The 11,376-nt window shown below is 31.9% G+C and overlaps 1 long non-coding RNA gene across 1 annotated transcript; it reads left to right on the forward strand.

Annotated features, from left to right (window-relative positions):
• Positions 1-5,152: 5,152 nt before the first annotated feature.
• LOC120169238 lies at positions 5,153-7,306 on the forward strand. The gene is made up of 3 exons (XR_005520648.1): positions 5,153-6,151; positions 6,684-6,724; positions 6,893-7,306. It is a non-coding gene; the product is annotated as an uncharacterized LOC120169238 (long non-coding RNA).
• The last annotated feature ends 4,070 nt before the right edge of the window (positions 7,307-11,376 follow it).

Raw genomic sequence — 11,376 nt, forward strand, 5'->3', positions numbered from 1 at the left:
CTTGCACATATTTCCACACCCATATATAGTACTCACAAATAGCGGACAATTATCCAATAAACTTGAAATCCATAACAAGAAACTTGAAATCTATAATAATAAATCAAAGTTACATTAACATAAAATATAATGTAGTTTAACATTGTTAACTAGAATAAACAATAATAACACCTAAGATGATAAACAATAATAAGCAAAAGTAAATCCATCACATGATTCAGGGGAAAGTTATATTACATACATTTAACAAACACCCATATATAAAAGGGAGTGAAGGGGGGAGAATAAAGAGGTAGAATACATGAAAAAGGAAGCAAATTTGAAGGGGAGATATAGAGAGAGCATTTATCGGAAGAACCCTCTCTTTGATCCTCTTCAACTTCACCAAATCTCAGCATCAACCAGCTTTGAAATCCAACTCCGACGCGGAATATAAATCCTCTTCCTTTTGGATTTTTAGGGTTATAGTTCTTTTACTTATTATTTTGTTTAATGGAAGAGGAAAAATGAGAGTGCTTGATAATTGTAGATGGTTTAGGGTTAAAGGAGAAAAAATGAAAAGGGTTAAAGGGATGCGAGACTTGAAAACTGTAAACTTACGACGTTTCTAAACACAAATGCCATTAAATTATGAGTCTTTAGCAACATTTGTATAAAAATGCCACAAAAGTACTAGTTTATATCGACATTTGTACAAAAACACACTAAAGTATGAGTTTTTAGTGACGTTTGTATAAAAGCGCCACTACATTACGAATCTTTAGCGGCATTTATATACAAACGCCGTGAAGGTCAGAGTCTTTGCGGCGCCGTTAAAAATATAGCTATAAACCCATTTTGTTGTATTGATCAATCTAACTTTTCTTCTTTAATTTGTTTAATTGGCGGTGTCACTGATTTTAATGCTAATTGTCGCTCGTCGGTTATATTTTTTCTTTGTTTTTTTTTAGTTTTTAATAAGAATAATTATGTCTTTCACTACAGCAAAATATGTTTTTAGCGGTGTTTTTTCAGTCGTCGCTACAAATCTTTGTGGCGCAAAAACAAATGCCGCAAAAAGCATCGCTGAAACAACCGCCGTGAAAGGTAGCGACATCTGTCGTTCACAAACGCCGCTAAAGGTTATGATATTTAGCGATTTTTTTCCAAACGTCGGTATTTATCTTTTCTTTTGTGGCATTTTGTCCCAAAAATGCCACTAAATGTTCTGACATATAGTGACATTTATTCCAAAAAACACAGCTAAATGTTATGTCATATAGGGACGTTTATTCCTAAAAATGTCGCTATTGACTAAGTATATAGTGGTGTTTTATGTATAAACACCGTAAAAGATCTAGATCTTTAGTGGTGTTTTCAAAAATGTCGGTATTAACTATGTATTTAGTGGCGTTTTTTTATACAAACGTCGCGAATTAAAATTAATTTTTCAAATTTTGTTTTTATTCTTTTGTTACCCAAATTTAACCTGTAGCATTATCTAATAAACTTGCCATCCATAACAACAAACTTGAAATCCATAACAAGAAAATTGAAATAAATAATAATATATCAAAGTTTACATTAACGTAAAATATAATGTAGTTCAACATTGTTAACTAGAATAAACAATAATAATACCTAAGATGGTAAACAATAATAAACAAAAGTAAACCCATCACATGATTCAGGGGAAAGTTATATTACATACATTTAACAAAAACCCATATATAAAAGAGAGTGAAGGGGGGAGAGAATAAAGAGGGAGACGACATTAAAAAATAAGCAAATTTGAAGGGGAGATATAGAGAGAGCATTTATCGGAAGACCCTCTCTTTGATCCTCTTCAAATTCACCAAAACTCAGCATTAACCGGCTCTGAAATCCAACTCTGACGCGGAATATAAATTATTCTCCTTTTGGATTTCTAGGGTTACTGTTCTTTTACTTATTATTTTTGTTTAATGGCAAAGGGAAAATGAGAGTCCTTGTTAATTGCAGATGATTTAGGGTTAAAGGGGCAAAATGAAAAAGGGTTAAAGGGGCACAGGACTTAAAAACTGTAAACTTACGACGTTTGTAAACACAAATGCCACTAAAATACGAGTTTATAGCGGCATTTTTACAAAAACACCACTAAAGTACGAGTCTTTAGTGACGTTTGTATAAAAATGCCACTAAAGTACGAGTTTATAGCGGCGTTTGTATAAAAATGCCACTAAAGTACGAGTTTATAGCGGCGTTTGTATAAAATCCCCACTATAATATGAGTCTTTAGGGGCGTTTGTTTACAAACACCATGAAAGTCAGAGTCTTTTGCGGCGTTTGTTCAAAAAACGCCGCTAAAAACCCATTTTATTGTAGTTTTTGTGACATGTTATCTGTCTTTATGACACGTTTATATATGCCTTTGTGGTATGTTTTTCTCTGCCTTTTGGTAGCTTATGATTTTTTGCCATTGTTTTTGTTTATCTTTTTTCTCAGGGTTGGATTTGATATCGCTACGACTGATCAAGATGGAGCTTATTTTTTTATCATGATGATCTTTCCTGCCTTGGACCCTCAGTTTGATTTGAATACACATTTTGCATTCATGGATAGTTTTATCACGTTGCAAGACTCTGATTTGCGATTTCTTGGTTATCTTTCAGTAGCTTCATCCTCTTTTGTGATTCGTTTATCGATGCAATTAGATATGTTCATATCTTTATTTTATTTGAGTTTTTTGTTAGTTTTTTTTACTTTTTCCTTCTTTGGTCCTTATGTGATATAGGTGGCTAATTTTTGTCTTTATGGTAATAGAAAAATGTCATAATTATATTTTAGGTTTACGGTTATGCTTGTAAATCTTCATTGTAATTTTGGATATATTTTTTTTAATAAAACTAACGACTTTCTATCAATTTTTTTGACTTTTTGAAAGTCAATAATGAACACATTTAGTGAGATGGAAGGAGTAATTTGTACCCAAATTATTTCAATACAACTTTTTCCTTCTTTGGTCCTTATTTGATATAGATGGCTAATTTTTGTCTCTATGGTAATAGAAAATGTCATAATTATATTTTAGGTTTACGGTTTTGCTTGTAATTCTTCATTGTAATTTTGGATATTTTTTATTTTTAATAAAACTAATGACTTTCTATCAATTTTTTTTGACTTTTTGAAAGTCAATAATGAACACATTTAGTGAGATGGAAGGAGTAATTTGTACCCAAATTATTTCAATACAACTTTTTTCTTATTGGTCCTTATGTGATATAAGTGGCTAATTTTTGTCTCTATGGTAATAGAAAAATGTCATAATTATATTTTAGGTTTACGGTTATACTTGTAAATCTTCATTGTAATTTTGGATATTTTCTATTTTTAATAAAACTAACGACTTTCTATTATTTTTTGACTTTTTGAAAGTAACACATTTAGTGAGACGGAGGGAGTAATTTGTACCCAAATTATTTCAATACAACTTTTTTCGTTGACAATAAACTCAAATTTTATGTTTATCTAATTAGTCTATTTTCATAGTTAGCTCAAATTCATGGAATGATAATTCCATAAAATCAACTTATAATTCAATCCTCTAAATCTTCAATGATCGTTGTTTATACACACGATTGGATTGCGCCCTACTGGGTCCTTTGCCCCTTTTGGAAGAGGTGGAATAGCTACTATTGCACAGGGACTGAAATTCGATCAATGTTTTCTTTTTGGATAATCTTGAATTAAATGACTATGTTTCCATACTAATAATTACGGATGAACATGAGTGGAGTTCGGTTAGATTTTCTATTAATTCGATCAAATCCTATAAAATATATCTTTCACTTAATTTAGTTCGATTCGAGTCTAACATGATTTTAACTAATCATAAATCTGACTTATCTTTTAAGATAAAATATGCATCTAACGCAACTCGACTCGACACAAAAATATAATTCTTAATTTTATTTAATAAAGTAGGGATATAGTTGAAAAAAAATAATATAGAGAAGTATATTCTTATAACTATCCTTAAATATATATAAGATATAATTATATTATTTTTGGATTAACTCAAATATTTTTACCCTAAAATCCGACCCGATTCAAACTTATACTTTAAAAAATTTGACCTAAATATATATATCCAATTAAATTAAATTAAATTAAATTGAAACTCATCGAATTCAAATATTGTTCCCTTCCTGCTAATAACATACTCTGGAAAAACTGGCCACATTCTCCCCGTAAAAATGTTTTAAATTGAGAAATAAATTAAAAAATTATTTAGGTTAAAAAAAGCAAATACTTGAGTTATCCACATAGAAATCAATCCATGAAAGTTAGAACAGGGGAGAGAAGAAAATGATAAACCCGTTAACAGATATCACGATTCAATCTCAACCTCCTTAGGAGGCTGACCAAATTCACATAATTTGGCTAATCAGTGATTTTTTGTGAAAACCCTAATTAAGACCACCTTATCCATTGCATAGAGCCGCTCAAAAAGTAGCTCCAAATCAGTGATTGTCACGTCACTATTTTGGTCGATAAGACAATCATACCCTTAGAAAGCAAAGGATCTGATTGGTATGAACCTCTGCCCAAAACAGGCAGTGGAGGGAGGGCAACCGATGAACGCTTAACTTGGTATCCACGAATGACGCAGGCCAATCGTCCCAGTTCCAAGGAGCCCCAGACCAGTAACGAACGAAAATAACCCTGGTCCGCTTGATCTGACGGTCACTATTGATTTCCATCAACACAAGAAAATGCATCAGACGGTCAACCGGCCAATAAATTACCTACACACAAGTAAGTGAATCAGTGACTTTTTTTTTCCTCTTTTTCGCCTAGTGGTTTAGAACGGATTCTGTTCTATATATGCAGTGGGGAGCGTCTTGCTTGTATCCTCTCGGTTTTTCTTACTCTTTTTTCTGTCGTTGTGGTTTTTACTTGTTTATATTTTGTTTTCATTTTGAGTTTTGTGCTGTTGATGCGTCACTAATCGACACTATTGTTGTTGGATAAGCTGTTCTGTGAAAGAAAAAGGACACTTGAGTACGTGTCCGACACCCGTGCGTGCTGCATGATGAGAGAGAGACTGAAAGACAAGTGAAAATAAAGACTAGTGATGACGATGAACAACGGGAAGAGTTTTTTCTTTCTTTCTTCTTGTTCTGATGTTGGGGTTTTGGTTCTTTCAGTTCCTAGCTTATGATTCTTACCAGGTTGTTTTTTTTTCCTTTTTACCTTTATAGGAATGAAAACCCTAAAACATGTCGTTTTTTGAAACCATTTTTTCTGAAAACGGCATGGATCGTGGATTTGAAGGTCTTACTTTTGGTACTTTTTTCCCATTAGTGGCTGTTGTTGTATTTTCAGATCTGACTCTGGGTTTCTTTCCTTATATGGCAAACTCTTTACCTTTTGTTTTTTATTCTTTGGTTCTTCATATGTTTACTGTCTTTGTGTCCTCAAATCCTCATTCTATGGGACATAGAAATTGACAGAAGAGAGTGAGCATACAGAGGCACTTGTATAAGGCTATACAATTGTTTTTGTGTGCTCACTTCTCTTTCTGTCAGATTCCAGTGCCGGAATTTGACCTTTGGGACACTTTTCGGCCTGTTTTTGTTCCATATATTCTCTCTCTTTTTTCGTCTCCCTTAGTACCTTCCGTTTCCTTCTATGATCTTTGCCATTGATTTGTCTGGAGAGGAGTCGAATTTGACTGCAGGCGCCACTGAAGATGGTTGTCTACTTATGATTTCACTGTGTATTGTAATATGGTTATTTTCTATACCTGTTACTGTATCCCAATATGATTAATTTATGTCAATTAACTTTTTAAATACAATTAATGGATTCAAAGCGTGACTTTTGATGTTATTCACTGTGCAGATTTAGCGGCAAACGATTAATTAGCATGGGACCATTCGTGTTATCCAGTGCCTACAATTAGCTACTATGGTCCTCTTTAACCAAGCCCTCTTATATAATTTTCTTGGAAATTTTCTTCTTGTTACTTGTTAGCACTATCTTCATCTTTTACATTATTTTATTCCTACGCATGAAACCGTATCCAGATTTCTCCTAGAAATTTGTCTTGCTTGGAGTTCTTTTTTCCACCTGAATCCAGCAGCACCAGGTTGCTTGTATTCTCAGTTGCAAATGGAGCTTCCTATTCGTGAGTTCAATTTATAACCCTATCTTGTAACAGTAACAAGTTGCCTATTTGTAAAACTGGTTGCCTTTTATGTTCCTACTGCAGGGAGATTGATTTTTTTTTGAGTTTTGTAACGCTGAGTCGTGGCTTGTTCATTGGTATAAAATTATTACTCAGTTTGGTATTAACTTGGAAATGCTGATCTTGTTTCATTTAAAGCACTTGCATCTATTTAGCACTTTTGTTTGGGGTCTTTGTAACTTCTTGCGTCTGCAGAAGCATTTAACTCTATGATTGATTTGTACCCAAGGTAAACGTTACATGCAATCGACGTATTTCAATCTGCGCGGTTTTCTTTTGGGAAATGGAAATATTTTACTGTAGACAATAGATGTCTGTGCTTTTAATTTTGTCCTGTTTGCATCCTTTGTTCTTTGATTTCTGAATTCAAAATTATTTGTCTTTATATTGTAAATACATGAACAATGAGACAATACGAGGTCATCTTGTCATCAACTTATGCCTTATTTCTTGGTTAACTACTTTTTTGCAGGCAAAATCTGACTTTGTTACCCGAAAAAGGATGAAGGAAAGGTTGGTTTTATTTTCAGTATACTGTGTGTAGCTCTTTCTAGGGTTTGCATTTCATTAAATATTCAGCACTAGCCACACACATCTTGCTTATACTTTATCGTTGGGGATGATAATAACATGTATATTTTTACTTGTACTGATTTAACTATATGCGGTTGTTTTTTGCAGGTTTTATATTTCATTAGAAAAAACAATGCCCCATGTATAGCAATCTATTATGTGGAATATGAATTAATTTGGCCTGTTTCATTCGATCCTTTCCCCCCACATCCAAAGGTCAAATTTGTCTGGTCATTTCTTATTTTATTCACTGCTTTCGATCGAACCATGTCTTAATGACAAATGCCATGTATTATTCTTAACAAGATGGTACTGGTAGTCTTTGTATAGATTGTCAAATTGTGGAATCCTTAATGTCATGCAGCCCATCTAAATTCATAATAATGCATGCACCAACTAATTCTTTCAACGCCCTGTGCTCCGATTGTGTCAGAGTATGGTTTTGTTACTAGATAGAAGGAAAAATGGTTGCTTTTACCAATTATGATATTGATTTGGATTTCGGAGTGCTGTTGCTTGTATGAGTCTCAAGGCATTGCACTAATGATCGACTGTCTCCTTAGTTTAAAACCGAGGCGCAGATAGTCCCGGAGCCTAGGCTTAAGACACATGATGCCTTTCGTAGGCGAGACACTTTTTATGCTATAAAGTTTATAAATCAATTCTATGACATATTCACACTCGTTGCCCATTGGTTCACTCTTAAATCACTTAATCTACCGCCATAGTCTATTTATTTACCATTGTTATTTAAATATTATTTAATTTAATGTTTTATTGTTCAAAACTAATTATATTCACAACTTGCATTTCACCTGGTTTTACAGTCAGATAGAAAGCTCAATGCCAAACGGCTTACATGTCACTGCGTTGTTATCTTTTCTATTTTCTGATTAACTTAGATGATATGTAGTTGGATTCATACATTTAATTATTGCCGTTAATATGTTGTCGGATTCATGTACTTAACTCTTGCCATTAATATATAGTTGGATTCATGTATTATAGAATAAGGAAACTTGTGTAGTCTCCTTACATGAAGGAGCAATGTCTTTTCTACTCTCATTAATGTGATTCGTGTTTTACCCATCACTGTTGTATATTTATGAGAACATAAGGCACAAGAATAAATCTTAAATCACACTTACTTACCAAACTAACATATCTTCGTGAATTCTTTTCTTTTTATTCTTTTCTATTTCCAATCATAATGCATATGCGGTATGTTTTGGTGGAAGAGACAAAAGAGCAACTGAGCAGGTCTCTCATTCCTAAGACAACAAAAGTGCATGCCTAGAGTCTGTGCAGAAGAGGCCTCAAAGCTCGTGTTTGGGAAGGCTTCTCGTTTTGTAGCGCCTATCTCTCTAAAGTTGTTTTGTTCCGCACTTACCTGCATCTGACGCCTTAGATGTGTTTTGAAAACTAAGATTGTCTCCTTGACTGTTGAGATGCTTTGTCTAATTAACATCTGTTATAGTTTATTTGAAGGTTTTTTTCTCATGAATCTATGATAAGTTTGTCCATGAGTGTGTTCAACATGTATGTGCAGTTGACTACACGGAGCTGTGTTTCTAGTTTCAAAAAACTTATAATTAAATGCAACAGGAACAACGTAAAACTTACAATTAACTTGTTCTTAATTGTAACTTTTCTATTGTTCCTATCGTTATTGATCTCCTATGTAAATGCCCTATGGTGAGTTTAGCACCATAAGCCAAACTTAGCTTTGTAAATAGATTAATTTGTCAGCATGGTGGTTATATCATGTTTATAATTTTCAAAACTGCAAGATATTCAAATCACGATACTGCTTGGAACCATCTTGAAAACCTTAAAGAATGTACTGAAAACGTATGGTTAGATCAATTTGTGATTCTGAGGTTAGAGTCCTTTGACTATTAGGTCTTAGGGTTCTGGATTTCTTAATCTTAACCAAGAAAACAAGAGAGATGAAACTGATACACGAGCTAGGATTAACAGGATCTCTCATGCATGAGGTAGAAATGGATCGTTTACCCTTTTTTACTTTAAATTTGAAGCCAATAATTTGCCTGAATAACATTAATGCAGTTGTTGTACACTTGTGTTTTCAGGATATAGCAAGTTGTTAGCAATTATCTTCTCTTGGTGAGCTAAACGGAAATGCTTTGTAGTGTTAAGCCATCTTCAAACATTGGGCAAGATCAGATTCATCAGATAACAACCCGTTGACCTTACTTCTCTTTGTTCATTTCAGAAAAGTACACATCTGCTTGATTCTTTTATATAACAGTCTTATGGATATGGAGGGCTTGCTGCCTGCACTAAAAGTTCTGATAACGGCTGATAGGACTTCTTATCGTGGGTGGTTGACCGGGAAGGCATATATTTGAGTTTATGGATGTAAATGAATGTGGCTTAAATAAATAAATCTTCACTTATGTTTGATTATTTTTAAGTTTGTTTATGTTTGATTCATGCTTGTTAAAAATTTAGAACTGTATGTGTACATGTATTTATAATTATGTATTATTTTATTTTCTTTAATGTTTATAAACATCTTCCTTTCATGTTCATGATTATTCATATCAAACATATTTATTTTCTTTTGTTTATTGTTTATAAACGTATTTATAATTACACATTTAATATCTAAATTATCAGTTTTAGTTCGTTTTATCATCTAAACTTTTATTTTTTTCAAAAGCATACTTAACGTTTAGTTTTGATTTCATTTTAGTACCCATTGTTAAAAACTTATCGTGTTTAATACCTATACTATTAGTTTTGGACTGTTTTAGTATTTTAACTTTCAATTTTTTCAAACTTAACGTTAAGTTTGAAAGGGGTACTAAAATGAGACAAAAATTAAAATTTTTAACAATGAGATACTAAAATGAAACTAAAACTAAAGTTTAGGTATACATTTGAAAAAAATTAAAAGTTTAGATATTAAAACGGACTAAAATAAACCGTAATTTACTAAAATGAAACTAAAATTGAACTTTAGGTATACTTTTGAAAAAAATAAAAGTTTAGATACTAAAACGGACTAAAAACGTAATTTATTCATTAAATAAATATATTTATGAACATTAGATAAATATATTCAGGTATATAATTGAATATGTTTACAGACAATGAAAAATCTGTTCTTGAACAATAAACAAAACTAGGATAAATATATCTTTTACCTTTTAGATATAAAATAAGTACCTTTAAATATTAAGGTTAAAGTACGTTAACGATTACTAAACTATGCTTAAATGATTGTTTTAGTCCCTAAACTTTTAAAAGTTCTAAAATGACAATAAATGTTTGTTAATTGATTATAAATAATTATTAAATTTTGTTAAACTATTACGAAATAACTATTAAATTTTTAAACTTTTATAGTTATTTTATAATAAATTAATAATCATTTAATAATTTTTAAAATTTAGTGGCTACAATGATCATTTTAGTATAGTTAAGTGACTTCTGGTGTATTTTACTTGAATGATAGTACTGTAAACAAGTACATATAAATATTATAATTATTTTTAAAGAAATAATCAAAAAAAATAATATAAAAAATCCTAGCCGCTTTTCCTCCTCTTCTCTCTCTTTTTTTTTCTTTACAACTTGTGTCAATTTATGATCAATCTAATTTTTTCTTTTTAATTTTGTTTAACCAGCGGTGCTACGACTTTTATGTGATTGTCGCCCCCTGGTTATCTTTTTTCTTTGTTTTCTTAGTTCTTTTTAATAAGAATACTTATGTATTTGTGACATGTCTATGTCTTTATGATGCATTTATCTATGTTTTTTGTTGTTTTAACTTACGATTTTTTTGCTGTTGTTTTCGTTTATTTTTTCAGAGTTGGATTTGACATCGACACGACTGATCAAGATGTCGTTATTGTTATTATGTGATCTTCTCTGCTTTGGACCATCAGATTGATTTGAATACAAGTTTTGCGTTTGTGGATAGTTTTCTCACCTTGCTTGACTCTGATTTGCGATTTGTCGGTGGTCTTCAGTAGCTTCATCTCCTTTGTAGTTGTTTACCGACGCAGTCAGATTTGTTCATATCTTTATTTTGTTCGAGCATTGGTTAAATTTTTTAATCTTTTTTTGTCATTGTGTGATCTAAGTGACTATTTTTGTCAATGATTATAGTAAAATATCCTAATTATAATTTAGTTTATGTTTACGGTTAGTTTGTAAATCTTTATTGTAATTCTATATATTTATTTTTTTAATAAAATTAGAGGATTTCTATAAAATTAATCAAAATTAAATGAATATAATAAATGAGTTTAAATAGATTTCTAAATTTGTTTACGAAGATAAACAAATTAAACAATTGACTTTAGGCTCAGAACCTTCCCATGAACCAATAGATAAAATCCAAACGCAATGGGGCTATATTGGAGCAGTCGGATCCAAAGAGACCCGCCAATCCATTACCATAACCGATGGTTGTGACCGACAGTTGATTCCGAATAGACTCACCACCAGGTCCCATACCACACGGACACGGTGGATAAGAAAAATCAAAACCCAACCAAGCCAAGGGGCATAAATAGATAAATATATACGCTCTTCCTTTTTTTTTTATCAGATCTCAT

This window comes from Hibiscus syriacus, unplaced genomic scaffold, assembly GCF_006381635.1.
Source record: "Hibiscus syriacus cultivar Baekdansim isolate YM2019G1 unplaced genomic scaffold, ASM638163v2 tig00111758_pilon, whole genome shotgun sequence".
In the NCBI taxonomy this organism is placed as follows: domain Eukaryota; kingdom Viridiplantae; phylum Streptophyta; class Magnoliopsida; order Malvales; family Malvaceae; genus Hibiscus; species Hibiscus syriacus.